The sequence below is a fragment of the Acanthaster planci genome, linkage group LG11 (genome assembly GCF_054643075.1).
Source record: "Acanthaster planci isolate LZ-2023a linkage group LG11, COTS_SCS, whole genome shotgun sequence".
Taxonomy (NCBI): domain Eukaryota; kingdom Metazoa; phylum Echinodermata; class Asteroidea; order Valvatida; family Acanthasteridae; genus Acanthaster; species Acanthaster planci.
This window is the reverse complement of record NC_141787.1, coordinates 17,911,146-17,930,835: the sequence shown is the minus strand read 5'-3', so window position 1 is coordinate 17,930,835 and position 19,690 is coordinate 17,911,146. Positions and strand designations below refer to the sequence as shown.

At 41.5% G+C, this 19,690-nt stretch overlaps 1 long non-coding RNA gene and 1 pseudogene across 4 annotated transcripts in view; one reads left to right on the top strand and one right to left on the bottom strand.

Annotated features, from left to right (window-relative positions):
- LOC147797542 (uncharacterized) overlaps positions 1 to 9,056 on the top strand; it is a 70,645-nt gene extending 61,589 nt beyond the window's left edge. Inside the window, exons 2-4 of one of the 3 annotated variants that reach the window (XR_015427239.1) lie at positions 5,316 to 5,520; positions 7,333 to 8,642; positions 8,930 to 9,056. This is a non-coding gene — a long non-coding RNA (uncharacterized LOC147797542). Of the gene's footprint in view, positions 1 to 5,315; positions 8,643 to 8,929 lie in introns of all 3 variants that reach the window. The other 2 variants (XR_015427238.1, XR_015427237.1) reach the window with 2 other exon arrangements.
- Positions 4,571 to 19,482, bottom strand: LOC110981433 (cytochrome P450 3A29-like; annotated as a pseudogene). The gene is made up of 17 exons (XR_015427236.1): positions 19,197 to 19,482; positions 18,623 to 18,694; positions 18,022 to 18,081; positions 17,304 to 17,372; positions 14,861 to 14,932; positions 14,146 to 14,217; positions 12,075 to 12,143; positions 10,609 to 10,680; positions 10,383 to 10,475; positions 10,026 to 10,097; positions 9,015 to 9,187; positions 8,530 to 8,651; positions 8,146 to 8,264; positions 7,705 to 7,931; positions 7,039 to 7,176; positions 6,250 to 6,409; positions 4,571 to 5,399 (listed from the first exon to the last, which is right to left on the bottom strand). The product of XR_015427236.1 is annotated as a cytochrome P450 3A29-like (transcript).
- Positions 19,483 to 19,690: the final 208 nt, after the last annotated feature.

The following is a 19,690-nucleotide window of genomic DNA, read 5'->3' as shown; positions in this document are numbered from 1 at the left end:
CGGGGTCAAATGTTCAAGATCAGTGAAGTGGAAATCCCCTGCGCTAGTCACGAGTTGCTTACAGGAAAAGTGCGCCGGCGTCAAAAGGTGAGTGGGAATCCCCGGTGCGTGTGGTGGGTGAAAGGGGGTGAAAAGGGCGTGTGGTCCAGAATTGGGTAATTCCTACTACTGTACCAGACAGACCATGAAGGGTGCACCACTACAAATAAATTCCCATAGACTGCAATGATATATCCCCACACCGTTTTGCAATAATTTTAAAAATACTCACAACTCTCACAGGTGTCCAGGCTGCACAAAAATACGATGATTGACATGTCCCCTTTCATTTTCCTTTCAATTTTCGGGGGGTTGACCAATGAATTTTTGAGAAATTTTCACCAGAAGCAGACCACCCCTAAAATGAAGAAAATGTCCCTGCCCAGAAAAGTTGCCATTTTGAAAAACCATCCCTCTGCAAAACGGCCAAAGAGTGCCATTTTCGGACCCAACTGCACCCAATTTACTCAGAATTTGATGCCCAGAGTCCGGGCCAGGGGTTCAGTGCCATATTTCTCCAATTCCTCAATTTCATGGCTCTCAGGACTCTCTACTATAGAATATTTTGAGTGTATAACTTTTATTAACGAGCTCGGCGGACATATTTAGGGCCTAATTACCAGGGTTCACCCATGATCGACGCACCCGGAATATGTCTTCTGTTACAGCCCGGCATTACCGTGCCGTCAGTGTTAATGCTGGGCTATCGTTGAAAAGCGAGGCGGCTTTTATGTGGCGGATATATTCCTTCATGGTACAATGCGATCACACCTTTCGTGCAGGTATTGCTGTACGGTATTTAAAGGGTATTCCCCCTGTGCCTACCGAATAACGTTGCTGCCTTACAGCACTTTTCCCACCAGTTTCTTTTTCTTTTGTACTATTGTGATGCATTCATTTTACAATGCGATTACCCCCAAAGAATCTTTTTTCAAGGAGTATATTGGGTTCCCCACTCTATTGTTCAAGTAAAACTGAGTTGCCGTTGAACTGCAGAAATGCTATGATTGTTCCTGGGGGCACTTACTGAAGAAGATGCACGGTATGGGGTGAACTGGCCGAATTTAAGCTCCATTGAAAAAAGTGTAAAATCAACCAAGTTTGGAGCCCCATGGCTGGCAACTGAAGTCCCTCAGGCCTCTCGAACTAAAAAAATGTGTTATTTGGTCCTTCAGATTTCTTTTGATTTTCTCTTTTTAGTAGGTTAACCAATGAATTTTTGAATTATCCGCCCAAAACAAACTAACCCCCCCAAAAAGTGAATGTTCCAAATCCTCTCAGCGGCCATTTTTCAAATGACATCCCTCACCTTGCGCGGACTCTTCTGACAAATTTTCAATCCCATTTTTGTCTGCTTTGCCCCCAGATGGGTGCCCCTGAATCTACAGAGATGATTCTAGGCCATACTAACACAATCCCACCATTTTCTTGGCCCAAACAGACCCCCCTTTTCGAAGGAATCTGTAGGGGTACTTTTTATGGGCCTCGGCCTGGCGGAGAATTTTCTTTGAATTGGGACACTGCTGCCGGAAGTACATCGAACCCTCACTCCAAAGGGTGTATGTAAAATCACACTGAAATTGGAGGATTTGGGACTGTACGTGTTGTAGCAGACCTTCCAGCGTATTGTTTTAACAATTCAGATTCTTTGCATACAAGATTATGATCTTAAGCGTCGATTCTGGTAGGATCTTTCGTTAAGTGAAGGCGAATAGTCCGCCAACGTAAAGGCACATAATGGTGGCTGTGGAGAGAGGTAAACAGCGAGAAACTAATCAAAGAGTCGAGAGCAACTTTGCATCGGCCTATTCCCGTTGTTTCCCTGCAAAAGCGTACTTTCGAGTCATTGTGTCTCAGTTTTTCTCGTTCAGATTAGAAACCAGTTGATTGCAGTTTTCATATGATAGGCCTAAAGGTTAAGTTTCGAAAAGAAAATGGTGTGATTCCAACCACGAGTTTTATGGTCCAACCATAGTGAGCACTCCTACAAGGGATCTTCTCTTGTTTTTTTCCTGTAAGTGGGCGCTAAAACTATGGCTGGTCTTCAGTACAAATAGTTCGCAAAATGTTACAAATCCCAAGCAGCTACTAAGCTACTTTACCCTTTTTAAATTGATTGGGCAGCTGCGTAAATTTTGAACAAAAGTGAGGTAACGTCGAAAACCAACCAGAGAGTGTTTTTTCTGGAAACTAAAATACAACTGTTGACACAGACTTTTGCCGCGGGCTGATCGAGGATTACCCCTATTGCTATTATAACGACTGTAAAGTTCAGTTACAGTTTTTAGACAATAAAGACGACCTGAGCACCATCGAGCGGCTGGATAACTCCATTGGTCACATTAAATCAAATTACGTACTAGCTTGTCGTAAGTGTAATTTAATGCGTAAGTGTGATCAGGTAGTTGAGTCAACTGACTGGTAAACTAATGTTAACTTGCTATGAACTAGCTACAGTTATCTGTTTATTTGCTTTACTTTACTTACCCTTTTTAAATTGATTGGGCAGCTGCGTAAATTTTGAACAAAAGTGAGGTAACGTCGAAAACCAACCAGAGAGTGTTTTTTCTGCAAACCAAAATACAACTGTTATGCCCCTACGCTCACATTTAAGTCATCGGTCACCCTGTCACCGTGCCTATCAAACTCATTTATAATTTGCCGGAAATGAACCCAGAGAGATGAATGAACTCTGCTGTGGTTGTCAGTTTACAGCAAATCACTTATTATATTATCACTTACTTATTATACCCGCAGCACTCACTTGTGGGTATTCAGAATTAACTGGCATAGTTTCTTTAGCTTGTGTTGCCAGCACAGTGGTTGCCTATTTAAACTTTGTACGGGGTGTTGGGTTAGAGTTACGTGAAGGAAGTGACAATTTCATAGACTGGATTTTATGGTTGTAGGCTAGGAATTCTGGGATTTAATGGATACGACTAGGATAAAGAATCCAGACATCATTATGGATAGGATATATGATATGGATTAGCGTCAGGGATTGAGTTAAAAGGGTTCAGGATTTGGCATAATGGGATATTGGGTTGATTAGTTTAAGGAATCAATGGACATGTCTGAATACGGGCGTTTCATAATAGTGCACCACCAATGCGCGTTTGGAAAGGGTCGACAGTTTCACGCACTTTGATTGGTCAACGCCGCGTGGCCAACTCTTAGAGGCGCACTATTGTGAATCGCCCGTATTGCTCCATTTCGGACAATAACGCGTTCTTTATGAAATAATATTTTGAAATAGCATTAAAATATGACGTACACAACCATCCCCGTAAAATGCACGATCGTTGAGGTAAGGAATTTCGAGATTTTCATTTTCGAAATCCCAACAGTTGGAGTGGTAGTCGGAATTTCATGTAACCTTTCAGTTACGTTCACACAACGACTGTTAGCTCGTCACTATGAAGTCTTTGTTGCACCGTCGATGGGCTGAAACTGTCTAATTTTGTTTTATTATATGATCACAGTTTTGCAAGCGGGAAATGGAAACTTGCCTACCGTTGGGGGCGTCCGTCGCCTGACCTTGTTGGAGCTCATTAATAAATGTTCATTCATCACCCCAACCTTACTTATCAATAAAATATTCGATCTTTTAACCAATCAATAATTATTTATTCTTTAACCTAACCACAATCGTCTCTATCGATAAATCCCCAAATCTTCACCCCAATCCTAAACCCGACCCAACTCTATAAACTGCTGGACTCCTTCAATCCTGTCAAATAAATACCCATATAATCGTATGGATGAAATTCTCGCTTCCTTAACTTAATAACAACCCTGTCCAACTTTCTTTCCTTTTCTTCAACCTAACTCACGTAATAATTACGTGTATTTGGTTCCAAATTCCTTACCTAACCCTACACACCGTGTAGGAAACAAGCGCATACCTCCTGAAGTTTTGAGTCAGGGAAGGTGAAACGTAAGGAATGTGATGGTTAGCCCCCCCCCCTTCAAGTCCCTCGTACTCTTTGTAGTAAAAAAAAATGAGCAGTTCCGAAGAGGTCAGACTTCCACCTTCAAATTGCTGTTTTCTGTGACCAGGGACCTTGTCAATGTTGACCGGTTCGATCAACAAATTTTCTATCATTCAATTCGATCATGGAAAGAATTGCATAATTTATTTCAAGCAGTCACTTCTTGGAGCTGAAACTCCAAGAATCTATCCCCAGTTCTCTTTGCAGTATAAATTTCTGGGGCATTTCCGATGGGGCTTGGTTTCTCAAAAGTTATTCCCTCTCCATCAAGATTTGTCAGTTTGCTTTGCCTCTGTCCGTAAGAGGCCCGTGACTAGACAGACAAGACACCCTAAATTGATAAAGGCAGGCGACTTTAATATGATTTTGTCCTGCGCAGCTTTCACAGAAAGGAAACGGAGCAACAGAAATCGTGGACTTGTTTTCGGCAATGGTACATTACTAATTAACGACCAACCCACCCACCAACCAACCCACCCACCCACCCACCCACCAACCAACCAACCAACAAACAAACAAAAACCCGGCACAACTGAGCATTACATTTCAGTACTGTTTTTTATTTAAATGGTTTGACACTTGTATATTGAATCACAAAGCACGGCTTTCTTTGAAGCATTTCAGTTCATTAACGATCTTTAATACTACAATAACTAACAATACGATGTCTCAAGTTAAAAAATTTCCTAAAACATTTCGACTGTGAATTTTACATTGCTAACCCAAATATTTATAAAACAAAAATACAACATATGCCAGTTGCCACAGATAGATTTATATCTTTATTTGACGAAAGACAACTTTTGTCTTACACGTACAAACTCACCCACTCAAGGGACTATCGCTTAAACCCAAGTCTTTCAGAGGATACAAGTATGCTAAACAATAATAAACAAACAAACAAGCAAACCATCATATACCCCAGTCGTTTTCTCGATTCTTTTTGGTGAAAAGTCCATCACAGGTGTTTTTAATAGATGAGTGAAACTACGAAGCATTATGTGTTGTTTTTGTTCGATGTAGTTCAGTGATCTTCCACCTAGATTTTTTGTTGTTGCAAAGCTAGCTTTCTTGTGGGGTCGTTTTCAGTCAGTTTAGTGCCTGTCTGCTTCTCTTTCAGGCCAGCAGATGTAAACTTCATTGACAAATGCAACCACTCATAGGCGGGCTTAATGTTGTTTAATTTTTACTCAAGACCTACAAGTACTCAAGAAAAACGGGCATCCACTAAACATACTGTGAAACTCAAAGACATCCATTTCCCCTTCTTTCCTCACACCGCAGCTCGTCTCAAGCCAGAGGCACAAACTTCAAGGGCACAGAGTGTCGAGGGGATAAGAACACACCTTTACCAAGTTCCAAAGTTTGCTGAACATGCAGGGAAAAGAACACACGAAAAGTGCACGAAATATTATCCGGTGACCATTCCAAATGGAAAACTCATCGAAACTACAACTGGTGGACAGACAGGATCTAGTAGAGAAAGACGGTTTGCTCAAAAGTGTTTGCAGTAGCTGAAGGCCCTTTTCCAATACTCGACTTGGGCTCCGTCTCAGGCTTCGTTCCCAAAACCAATCCCCGATTGTTGGCCTGAAGCATTTAAATTAAATTGGATTACTGTAATTTCTTGCTCTCTAGTATCTCATTTGATGTTTTGTGGCACTATTAAACTAATTACTGCGCTTACAGCTTCAACGTCAGCTAGTTAAAAAAAACAGTTGAAGCCTGAGACGGAGCCGAAGTTGAGTATTGGATAATGGCCGAAACATCAGCGTTTGAAGTCTTGTATTTTGCATTTAAGAGCAACTGTTCAGCCCCTGGCCTACATTCCGGACAGATCTGTTAGTTTGGTTTACTGCTAAACTGTCCATCTGCTTCACTTAACAGACTTTGACTGACCATGCGGGTCTTGTATAACATTAATCCAATATTGGTCAAACCAACTGTGGGTGTCACGCACAAATAATCCCTTGCCAGTATGAGAGATTGGGCAGACACCTGAATGCCATTTGCACGCTGCACTTATGTAGGACCCTTCAGAGCTGATATTTACTTGTGGACTCCACATCATATGCAACAAGCTCACAATATTTGAGTTGAGTTCCCAAGAGATGTAATTTCCAGGCAAATGAACACCCTCTCTGGTTCATGAATGGAACCAAAAACTTAACGACAGTCAATGAAAATAAACTCCTCTTGAATATTCATGATGTCTTACCGGTGTGTCTTCAGCCATCTGCATCTTGAACTCTGCCAGGATCCTGGCCAGAGCGATCTTGATCTCGGCCAGAGCAAAGCGGTTGCCGAGGCAAGATCGAGGCCCGTCACCAAAGGACAGGAATGCATCCATGTTGAGACAGTTGTTTTGAGCTGAAAACCTGTGCGGAAAACAAAACTGGATGAGAGGTTACAATTACGCCCGTTCTACTGGCACAAAGAGGGGAAATGAAAGACGAGCTTCAACTTCAAAGTGACCCCGCAGCTGTGACAGAAAGAGATGGACACTGTGATGCTTCTGCTACCATGAGCCCACGACACGCCTGATGGGGACACCGACTCATTTTTTGTTTACATTCAGATGAAAATGATCCCCACAACCATGCACTTTGTGCCACGTTCTTGGGAATGAGAGTACATGTGACACACACGAGTGCTGCTCATGACAGCCTGATCCAGTGTGTAGTCACCGCCCATTATCCATGTAGAGCACAGGCGGCAAATGCCTCTAGGCAAGAGCAAAGTACAACTGACACAGGTGCATCATAGAGATGGTGTGCTTCCTGTTACCCCACTACACTGTAATGCAGTTGGATAATATCTTTTTACTGCCAGGGGCAAAACCATGCATGGTACCTTCACTGCATCTTTTGAACTGAAGGAAAATTTGACTGGTCTCACTAACTTGTGAGATCTTTCCTCTGAAGAGGAACTAATTAGTCACATTCCACCACGCTTTACCAGTGATAATTAAGAAGTGCCAATTAGCATCCAAAAATGATCAACTCACCTGTCTGGGTTGAAGGTCAAGGGGTCAGGCCAAAGCTCAGGGTCGCGATGGATGGTCCAGATGGGCACAATGAATCTTGTTCCTTTCCTGATGCGCATACCTTGCAAGGAGGTATCTTTCGTACATTCGCGAGTCACCCTGAATCCGGATTTGAAATGACTCATTAATCATTGCTTCTTGTTATTTATTTCTGGTAAAGGATTCCTCAAATAGGGCCTTTGCCCATAATATACATGTAGTATAAAGCTCACAAGTCTATTAATAAAAGATCGCTAACATTTTGTTAACCTGCAGAAGCAGACAGGGATTGGAAATGCATTGCACATGCCTGACTGGGTAGCATCAAGCTTGGGTCTCAAGAAGGTGAATAAAGTACTTCCGAGCCAACCTGTCTCCTTATTAATGCTTGAGTATCTGCTCAATGAAAGAACAAGAGGTGGCATGATTTTATTTTCGAATGGTGTCCTTTACATGGGAACAACAGCACATGCATGGACAGGTTCGTGCATGTTTGACGCAGGACTGGCTGAGCAAGTGCAGTAATTATAAGAGAAAGGCACAGCCTTTACGCGTGCAGGGCAAGCCAAGTTGGAATTTGCTTCCATCAGCTGTCACATCTTTGCCGGTGGGGCAGTGGCCACAGTCAGTCCGCATCATGAAAGTTACCTGGCAATTGGCGGGTATAGTCGCAGGGCTTCGATCACCACCTTATCCAAATACGGCATCTTGCTGATCAGCTCAAAGGTCACCTTGTGAGATCTTGAACCTCCAATAGTTGCTCTGACCTCAGAGGCTAATTTCTCTTGGACATCTGGATGACAGGCTAGCAGGTATGAAGCAAAGATGAGACAGGCTGCAGTAGTCTCGTATCCAGCAATCAGAAACATCACACACTGAACATCAAAATGGTGAATTGTAGTTAAAAATAGATGCAACACTGTGAATATCAAATTCTAACAAAGACTTTCAAGAGAAAACTTCTTTTTTAAGGTAAGGGTGACTTCAAAATGTCTTCAGCCAGTTTAAATAAATGGCAGATCACTCCAAATCAATGTAACATGTCAGTAGTTTCTCAAAACGGCACAAGAAAATGTAGTCCTTGGTTACCTGGGCAACCACTTCATCTATGGACAGCTTGACCTTTTTCATGCCCATCTCCATTGGTGAACTCTGACACCATCCCTCCTCGTCTTGACCATAGGCTGCATGAAGTCAACAGAATCCCCCTGACAAGCCGCACAAATGAGACAGGAATCAGCTGGTTCATATGTTTGTTCAACATAGGATTGTACATGTAATTTATTCCCATTAATGAAACAACTGGTTCCTTTTTGATCTCATTAGGTTTTGTTTTGGCTTAGTAAGCTTATTTTGCGCCAATAGTTACAAGATGCAAGTGCTCTGCCTTCTGATCATAAAAAGGAAATTTTTGGCTGAAGTGTGTTTACAATGCTGTACCATCCAATAAAATATACAAGAGTGTTATTTCACCTGCATACGTCCTTCTTTTCTCTTTTTAAAGAGGTCAGCAGACATGTCAAAAAAGAAGTTCTCACTCTCTTGAGACACCAGGCCAATGTCAAAATATCTGATGATGGCATAAGGTATGTATTCTGCGGGAGATCGAATAAATATGCCAGAATCAGGACTGTCATTGTCAATTTTTGTCACAAGAATTGATTATTTGAAAAAAAAGGTTAGATGTAGCAAGTTTTAGCGACATTTTACTAGAATCTGGAAAATCAAACAAAGCGAGGCTTCATCAGTGGAGGTGAATTAGGAGAAAGTTTGAAAGCCGTTTTTAAAACACCATACATGTACATGTTTCTCAGGGACTAAACTGGCAGTTATTCACATTTCCCACTTTGAAGTCCACTTGTTCTATCACCAGGACTATGTCGCCTCTCAGAAATGGCTGGCCAAATTCAACCCACACTATGCGCACTAACCCACTGTGATGGCTTTCGAGTACTCACTTTGGAGAATCTCTATCAGCAGCCACTTGGTGGATTTCAGGCGCGAGAAGAAGTCCTTGGCATTCTTCTCAAAAGCCGCCAGGGTAAGGCTCTCGTCGTCCTCCGAATGGCTATGGAGTTGGAGGCTAAAGCCAGCCACACCTATGCAGCAGATGCTGAATGCACCATACAACCTAAAAGACACAACCTAAGACGGCTTGGTGCTTATATTGAGTGATCTGAGGGAATAAAAACTCTTGCAAATTCCAGTCAAGCTGCCATGTCTAATACAGAGAAAGTTAAGGTGTAGCTGCAAAAAATTTTCTTAGACACAATTTTTCTTCCACTTTGTATCCTTCTACACTGTTTGAAAACTCCTTTTCATTCCTATTTGGTTAACTGCAAAGGTTTTTTTGTTCAAATTGTCAACCCATAATTTACTAACTGAAAACATTTCTGAAAAATGTATTGCTCTGCAATAGAACAACAATAAATCATCAATGAGGAAATGGACACAGCAGTATTAATTTCCAATCTAATACGTACCGTGAATTTCTGTTCCATTAACAACGAACATTTTGAAACAAAACGACAAAGGAACCTGAGGAAATTTTCCCTCTGTAATCTGAGAATGTGAATAAAAAAGATGACCAGTCGTGTTACAGACAGATCGCAGGAGTATTTTCTGACAGGGATACTATTTACATGTAGGCTGTACATTGGCAGAGGCCATTGTTTCCCTAAATGTAAACAGTGCCCTCTGTTTAAAGCTTTTTGAGCAAAATATTCCTGCCACACCCAGCTTGTTGCTTGCACTGCCACATTCATCGGCTCATTCCAACATACCAGCCATTTCAGTGTACCGTATTTTAAACTAATTTTGGATTTTTTGCCCTGCCTGACATGTATTATGCTCGGCCTTAGAGGGCACACACCGAGTATACAGTGTAATAATACACGTTGGGCAGGGCAAAAAGTCCAAAATTAATTATTTCAAGACATAGTCATAGATATCAAGACATAGTCACGTACAGGTTCTTGAAAGATTTCACTCCGTGAAATGCTCCTGGGGAGACACGCTGTAGCTTGTTTTCAGATAATCTCCTGCAGATGAAACACGCATAGAAATGATAAGCACGCATGTTTTAAGAAGCGGCACGAATGATTTGTGATATTACTGTTCAGCCTATTGGCTTCAGTGCCCGATCCCAACACTACGGCAATGTTCACTTGCGCTATCAACTTGATATAGGCCTAATGGCGCAAATAACGTGACATTTTACTTGGTTGAAGGACAACAAACATAACGTAGCTGTTAGTTTGGGGGAGGGATGATTGATATTACAATACATCATGCCATTATACACCAGATTCAACTGCCTTACTTACAGAAAGTTAATGTATTTGTCGCGAGTGTCTTGCTTTGTCTGACTGAGAAACAGCCCGGGTGGAATTTCCTCCAACTTGCAGTTGGCTAGAGTTCTGCATCGCGAACAAAGATCATAAATTGTAACAAGACACGTGTCTATCGCTTCAACGAAAAACAACACAAACTTAACACTCGTTAAGAATGAAATGTTAACCTATACTATTTTGACATATGAATGATGCTTACATGAAACTGAGTTTCCATACGCTCCCAAAGGTGTGTGGCCTTAAAACCTTCAAGTCATTAACGACCAGCCACCTAATTGAACAAAATGGAATATGAGACAACAAATCAGTGTTGTTGTCGAAACCACCTCAAGACTAGACACAAGACCATGCACAAGTAACAGTGTGCACAGTGACAAAGGAATGCTTTAGTATAAGACTTAAAGGTTTTCATGGTGAAAGAAACTAGATTTATAGTAAAAGATTGCGGTAACACCATGTATTTATCTCTTCTTTGAGTATGTGTGGTTCTGAGAAGAACCGGGGAATAACTCGACGTTTCGAACAGTGTACTCTGTCCGTCTTCAGGACACTAATGCTTTAGAGTCAGTTCATTTTTTAATAGCTTGTGACTTGAACTCAGTCTGGAGGTCTTGAGTTGGTATCGTGTGGTCTTGTAAATAAGATGTTTTAAAGTGGTCTCAACTCGGCACTACCAATTGAAGTACAGTTGCAAAGTTATTTCTCTACCCACAATAATCCGCAAATATTTCTGTTCTTGACCACTATCACTATCAAACATTAAAAAATAACGACCTTGACTGCTAAAAGGCTATTATACAGTAAACTTGTTGGCATTTGACACGGTCACGTATGTGTCCGATATTTCTTCGGCAGTATATCCGTAGAGGTATTACCATTATCTCTGGAGTTTTGCGATGTTACACAAACTTTACACTCATTAAGAATGAAATGTTAGCCTAAATATACCACCCCTGTCGGTAAACGAGGCTTTCACATCAAACTACCAATATTTGAAACGACATACTTTTAGTCAATTTTGTGATGTGACGCGTTAATTATTAGGCAATACTCAACGTCGGAACGCTTCAAAGTGAACGTTTTCTCTAAACAATCATGTTTAATAAAGCAAACTTCAAGGCCATAAAATGTGGGTACGAAATTATGCAAACTGATCTTTTCCGACAGGAAATAAATGAGAGAAAAGAAAACAAAGTAGCCAAGATTTGACCCACGGACATCTTCCTTGCTTAGCCCGTTCCTTTCTTTCACCCACAACTTTTGCGAGCCATTTTTACTGACTGGTATTTTTTTCTTCAATATAATTTACCATAAACAACTGTACTGCCCGGTTGCATAATCTTGGTTACTTCTTTTAAATGCACACTTCCATGTACAGGGGCATTCGGTATACAAACCTCGTTTATAAACAGCAGTATAAGTAGTGGGATTTGGTGAGAATCACCTTAGAATTAATTCCCACTGACGTAAGCTCTTTTCCTATTTGAAAGACAACATTGAGACTGTGGCCAATTCAAAACACAACATTTCTTGAACTCATCATCGTAGCTACGTAATTCTATTACCAACTTCAGTATGGAAAGTTGGGCCAATAAACTGTCCACTGCCAGTACGAAACTTTTTTGTGTGTATTTTATTATAACAAATACGTAATGCTGAACGTACAAGGCAGTAAATTGCAGTCCTCTTGTGTTGTCTGGTCCAAGTTCTTCGAGTGTGTTGAAACTCAACATCCTGAAATATCAGATGGGCAAAATTTGCTTCCAATTAGTGTTTGTAAAATTGTCAAGGTGCTGTTCTTTTTTTTGCAGCACATCACATGCAGAATCTCTCGCAGACTGTCCACCAAATTTAAATCAACAATATTTTGAAGAGGAAAAAAGTCAGTGTATACTCAACTCGATATTGTGCGGTGGACCAGTGACAGAAATGAGATCACAGTTCGTTTGAACACAATATGTGAATAGCATCGCTGCGGCATTGCATTATCTTCTAATATTGTTTGCCATGATATGGGCGTTGCGAATAAGCCTTTGCGAGTTACATTTGAATGAACTCTGGTACACCGAGTTCTTTATATTCACGTGAACATAAGCAGTGAATTCTCCATGCTAAAGACATTGTTTGCCATATCTCGTGATTCGGGGCAAGCGTTTTCTTAGTTGCATTAAGAGACGCCTTGCACCAATGCACTGTTTTCAATGGATAAGCAGTGTACAAAGGAACCAGTCCATTCCATAGATAATGGCCATTATGCAAAAGCTTGCTTGCAATCACTTAATGCGTCAGTTTTAGGGGTGTTAGCGCAAGTGGTTAACATGGGGTGCGTTCGATTAGCTTCCCTGAACACACCAGTGTTACACTCAAGGGAAGCCTCAAAATGAGGCTTATCGAACGCTGCAGTGTGTTTTCAAGGCATTCTGGGTAAAAGGTCAAGTCCCCGCCTCGTTCCATCGTGTACGTCCATGCTCGAACAGTCCATCCGTGACGTCATTACACTCGGGCAGCCTCCAGAGACCCGCTCGCCAGCTGGGGTAGTGGCGGCTGACACCAGGGCAGGCACGAACATCACGTGATGGCTAAACGAACGCTCTCATGCAAGTTTGACTTAACGTGTAAGCTAATCGAACGCACCCTTTGCGTTTAAACGGTGTCTCTTGTCCTTCTTTTAAATTGCCCCTTCACTCGAATTTGCCCATTCATTATGGAACGTCCGGAATTATAGATTAATAGTTTCGTACACACGGCACATCACGTTGTGCACCGTTATGCAAGCCAGCGATTGGCAAAAACTGTGCTTATGTGCGGTAGCCAAAGAGAGAGCATTTTGTTTGCGTCACGTTTAATCCCATGTGCGTGGAGATATGCAAGCTCAAATGACACAAACCATAAAAAACCTACGTGTTTTTTTAGCAATATCACTGCTCGTTTCAGACAGCGTCGATACATCGGTCGAAGCAAAAGAGGTTCTCGCGCTTTTTTTCCAAAAAAAGTGTCCAAACTGCTGAGAGAATGAATAAATAAAATGTTTAAAATCAATTGTGCTTCCAACATGTTTTGACATCTTTAACCAGGAATAAGAGGAGTGGTCCTTCAAGTTTTCAATAGCGAAGCATTTCAAGAGGATACCCCGCACGATATGTGGGGCCGGGAAAGGGGGACCCCCCGTCTGATGCACAAGCTGTATACCCTATGGCTTTGTGCCTACTGCGCCCCCCTCGGAAATCTAAAAGGAATTCCAAAGATTCCATTAATTCAAAAGAAGACACAATAGAGGAGATCCCCCTTTGCCACATAATATCTTGCATTATGTTCCAAAGACTCCCATTGCGTTATTTTTCTGTGTGTCCTCGAAACTTAATATTAGGCCTAGTTATCACACGAGTGAGTTCCACGAGCGCTAGCGTGAAAATGAATTCATCTTCAGGCAAACTTGACGTGCAGTAAAGATTTTATAGGGGCCTGTATGCGGGCAAACGTTTCACCTTTGAATTTAAAGTAAGTTTTGCAGTTGTGCGTTTTGCTTGTAGCGTAAAAATAGCGCAATGCTTCGAATTAGAACAGCGCATTGCAGGGGGTTTGATATGAATCGTGCAACACAGTTATCTATCACGCTGTTTGTTACCCACAGATTGACAAATCAGAATTGAGAATTCAAGTATGGTTGAAGATAAGTAACCTTTATAAACACAGATTCTAATTTCACACACAAAATTTTCAGTGAGTGCTGACTTACAATTTAAAAATATTTCTTGGTCCTTCTAACACCTCAGGCTGCATTTCCGATATCTTATTATGCCCCAAGTCTCTGTCAATTGTAAAAGGAGAAAGGGAACAAAAAGAAATACGCTGAATTTATCAGGGGGTAAGCTCATCCTGAGATAATTTATCGAGAATTAAAAACACTTTAATTACAAGTGCAAAATTGCCCAATCCCCAATAAACGGAGAAGGGGGGTGGGGGTGATTATAGCCAAAATTCATGCGCGTCCTCGGTCCAGGTCGCTCATAGCGACTCTGAATAAGGCTTATGGGGGCTCTTTAGTGTATGGAAACATACCATCGATTATGATACTCTTCTAGGTGGACGACATACATGAACAGTTAAGAGCACCTGACAATCGGACTGCTGATAACCTCAAGTATTCAAATTTTATCAGTTGGGGAATTTCAACCAGCAGTGATTGAAATAATGACTGAGATCATATCGTGGTTGGTAAACCTTAGACTTAATGACAAGTCGGGGTGTGTTTGCTTTCCGTGAATTAAGGCCGAAATCAGCACGGCCCCATAAGTAAAGTGACTGGCTTAGTTTCGACTGATGTAACTTGATGGACCTATAAACTGCAGGGCACAGCTCAATGTTGCGCTGCCTTTGAACACCACCGTGTTGCAAAGTTCAAGACCACACCATAACACGACATCTTGGATTAACTTTTTGTGCATACTTACAGACGAATCAGCTCTGTGCACTTTTTGAAGGTGCCTGTCTCTAGGACTTCCAGGTTGTTCTCCCTGAAATTACTGTGAATGAAATACGCGTAATATCGTTGAGATATTCTGCATTGGAAGAGGAATTTTGGACAGAAACGTAAAAGCATACAGTGGTGCAATTCCGCGGAGGTACGGTGTAAGGTTCCAATTGCCGGGACTCCTCCAGTGTCCAATCTTGTATATGTTCATTCCCAATTTCAACGACACCAGCCAGAGCCGCATTATCCAATAGGCATAGGAGGTACTCACCAAACCGAGGCGATATTTCTCCAACGAAGATCGAATTATAAACTGGCTACACTGTTTGACTTGTTAAATTTCACCAACAGTTGTGTACCCCACGTATATTTGAACCACTTACCAGTGGGGTAACTACGGGGGCAGGTTCCCCCTGCGAATGCCCGTGCCCACTGGGTGCCCCCCTTAAAACCCATGAACAACCTCTGCTGCAGCTCACTGTCTTTTGATGCCCCCTTGAAAAAATGTTTGTACCTTGGGGGCCCCTCGGAAATAGTAGCCCTAGTTATGCAAGTGCCGGTCACTTCGTTTGTGCGCATGCACACTGAATCACAATAAAAGCCAAACGCCAGAAAATGGCTGTTGACTCAGGCAGGTTGACCCTAAAAGTAAAGGATCAAAATCGATTACGCTTACTGTTTCCGCCTCATTTCCACACAGAATTTAAACACTCAAAGTCCCTGGGTTTCCAGGGGAGTGGAGAGATCGTTAGACATCGTGGAAAGGTTATAAATACATTATTTTATGGGTAAATTGGGCAAATGGTTTTGTTACCCTCGGGCGGTAAAATAATGGCGGACTTATAGCAGTGTGCTCAGACAAGTCTGGTTTGTATATACATGTATATATAAATATATGTGTATCGACGTCCATGGTACCGAGACCAAAACTATGAGTAGGATCTATGGTGGAGTAATTATGTGGGGTTATGTAGTTTAGATCATTTAATTGAAAGAAGTTACTGGTTGCGCATAAGTGTACATTACTTGCATGTACATGTACAGGCACGGGGCAAATTGTGACATGTAAATTAATGAGACGGGCACATGTACTTGAGGATTAAGTGACATGTAAATCCCTTGCTTATTGGAGATGATTATTGCTTTAATTTTGAAATTGTTGGAATGAATGGACTTCAATTATATTAGATTCTATCTCGAAGGTAATTAGACAGTAATCCTCCCAGTACTTGAGGGATATTGATTTATCATCTTTATTCCAATGTACATGTAATTTTAGGATTGGCTAATGACAATAGGGTGAACTCTTTGTTATTTCCATCAGGAGGAAGTCCACAGTGTGAATTTAATTTTCTTGGCCATTAATCAATTTGGAAGGATGAGTAGATAAACTGTTTTTCCAGACATTTCCAATTTCATCATTTTAGGGTCAAACTGTGCCATTTCAGTACATTCAGATTATACATGTATAATTCCTGCCATTCACCTAGAAGGTACAATTAAGTTAAGTTGTGTTTCTTTTTCTTTAAATTCCTGTTTGCCGTCGCCGCTGTTGGCCTGTCTACTGCTGAAATGTAAATAGCAATAACACCAGCAGAGATCCGAGCCCAGGGTGTTCTGGGGTGCCTGTTCATGCGCACCCCCCACCAGATAGCGCCCCTCCCACACAATGGAAAACGAAGAAGAAAAGGTTTTTTTCTTAGAATAGATAAACTTTTTGTTCAAAAGAGGTATTAGTCTTTCATGCGGCATCATGTTTATTCGAAGGTAAAACTGACAAAATTGTGAAAATAATTAGGTGAAACGCGTAGCTTTTATATAATTATGGCTTGTCTTAAAATTTAAACACACTCAACCTGGATTATTTTCAGGGGGCCTTTCTTACACAGAACCTTAGATATCAGCACCATTTGAAAGATTCTGGATAATTTATTCACACACGAAGTCCTAAAGAGGAAATAGCAGTGCAAATCCCGTACAAGTGTCATGACCGATATGCTTCGTCTGCTCTGAATAATTTTTCAGACTGACAACCATAATGTCACTATTGCGCAGGCGCGAATACACAACTAAATCATGGTGCACGCACAGTCTATGGGGACAAAACATACGTGACCCAAAGACGAATTAGATGATGACGTGCTATTGCAAAAAATTTGGGGATGGATTTTGCGAAACACGTTGGCTCCAAAATAGCGCCTTGAAACAGCCAGAAATATGCATGTCTCGATATCTTACGCGTGTTTAAAGCTTCAAACTACAGCTTCTTTATTCGGCGGCTGAGCTTCAGAAGATGAGAGGCTCCAGACCTAGCAAGCGCTTTGAAATCTTGACAGTGTACGTGCATTAGGGTAGGGCCGGCGTAATGGAAGACAATACCAATTGACTTTGATTAATCGGGTTTAACCGAACACTGCACTTACACTGATAGGAGGTGGATTCCATTTTTCACGATGGGCTTAATGTCTTGTAGTCGATTCCCGTCCGCATGACTGTAAAACACGAAAACGTTTAGATTGCTTCTTAATTAGACTCCTTAATTAATGCTCACACTTAAAAGCACACCATTCTCCCTCATCCCATCAACCAAAACTGTTATTCTTAGTGCTCTGTATAAAGACTTTTACAATTGTGATTTTTCCTTTGCGCAGGAGTAAAAAATGATTATCAACACGATTCAATGTGATTTTCTGAAGAAAAAATGAACAAAGCCAGAAAAGCTGCGAGAAAATGATCAAAATTGCTCCCATGTACATTTTCAGTGGGCCCTGAGTTTATAGTGAAAGGTCTATTGAGATATATCCTCAGATCTCCGTTTTCAGTGAGAACAATGCAGATCTCTATGCGGATAAAACCGCTTTTACAGGTAACAACAACACAGGGCTCTGCGTGGGTTATTCCATTTTGTCTAGCAGGGAAAACGGTTGACTGGAGGGACCGTGACCTAACTTTGGCTCATATTAAATTGGCATGTGTTTCAAACAGATGAACGTATAAACCCTTCGATGAAATGTTATTACTTTCCAAAACCAAAACCAAACCCCAAACCAAAACCAAAGCCCAACCCAACCCAACCCAACCCAACCCAAACCCAAACCCAAACCCAAACCCAAACTTATAACCATATTACATTTTACTTACAGAAATCTCACGGACTCCGGCAATCCAAAGGGTTTCTCGATCAAGTTGTTGGTTAAGTTTCTAAGTGGGAAAATAAAGCGAAACGACGGATCCCTTGTCACTGCAACCAACCGTGCTATTGGGAATGAGGGACAGTGTGAATGTGGAACTGTAACCTTTCCAGAGTGGGAAAAGGACACATTTAACAAAAGGGGACGTGAAATGTAAAAGATTGGGCACTTTTTTTGAAACAGCAAACCAAAATCAAACAAATTATAAATTCCGTTCAACATCTTATAGTAAGCAAATACGCGATCAAAGAGTCTGGTGCTGGTTGAATACAGGCGATTCACAATAGTGCCCCTCCAAGAGTATGCAATGCGTTGGCCAATCACAACACGCGAAATCTGTCGACCCTTTCCACACGCGCATTGGGTCGACCGATTTCGCACGTCGTGATTGGCCAACGCGTTAAAACCTCCTGGATGTGCACGATTGTGAATTGCTCGTATTGAAATTATAATTTCGGTTTTGGTCCGTTGTACATTACTCAGATGGCCTCCCGCATTAGTTCCCTTATAACAATAAGTACTGGGCCCACAAAATCAAATTCGAAACTTACATTTTGATCAGGGACTTGAATTCCAGTAAACTATCATAAGGTATCTCATGCAAGAAATTGTCTCCCAGTTCGCTGTTTAAAGAGAAGTAAGAACTTTAATGCGAAGTAAAAAAAAAGTTAGGAACCTGAGTGTCCGAACACCTGTTTGTGACTTGCTCGCTCCAGCAAGTTTATTACATGCCAACTACGAGAACACAAGTCTTTGAACACCGATGCCTACAATTCGTGATGTACTGATGTACTTCCTCTTTAAATCTCCTAATTTCAGACTTGGTTCACCAAACATAAATTTATGTATAGACCTCTTTGTTCACTATTTGTGCATTCAGATAAATTTTCCTTTCTACAAAACGCACCTTTTCTAGCAATATTTGGTATTTAAGAAGGAGGTATACTTTCATTTTGCAATCAGTTGTGCATGTACTATTATTTTTGCCACATTGACAATTGAGCGATATATTTTTGACATTTTATTCCTCTTGCTTTTAACGCCCACCTTTTCTTTGCCGATCCCTGGTAAGCCTATTAACTGCCACTGTCAAGTGAAAAGATGTCAGTGCACCGTCATACTTACAGCGACACAGTGTCATTGGGGATGCCCGAGGGTAGTTCTCTGAGGCCTTTGCCCGTACATATGACGGCGTGCAGATGCTTGATACACTCGCACACATCACAGGCGTCCCCCGTTGAGTTCATCGCGACCACCGAGGTCGCGAAACTGAAAAGTAGTACCAAACAGACCATGATCGACGCATCCAGAATATGTCCTCCGTCTGCGCTAATGCTGCTAACTAAAAAGCGAGGCGTTTTTTATATGGCGTGCAGGTGGCATAATGCGATCACAAATTTACTGCAGGTATCGTGTACTGTAGTAGAAGGGTATTCCCCTTGTGTCTACCGTTAATGTCGTTGCCCGCCAGCTTAGTTTTTATACAGGTTTCTGTGGATATGTTGTTTTGTTATGATATATTGACGCGTTTACCTGGTGTATTGCAATCACAAAGAACTTTCCTGCAGGTGTTCCAGTACAGGACGGGAAGGGTATTCCCTTTGCGTCAAAATGAATTG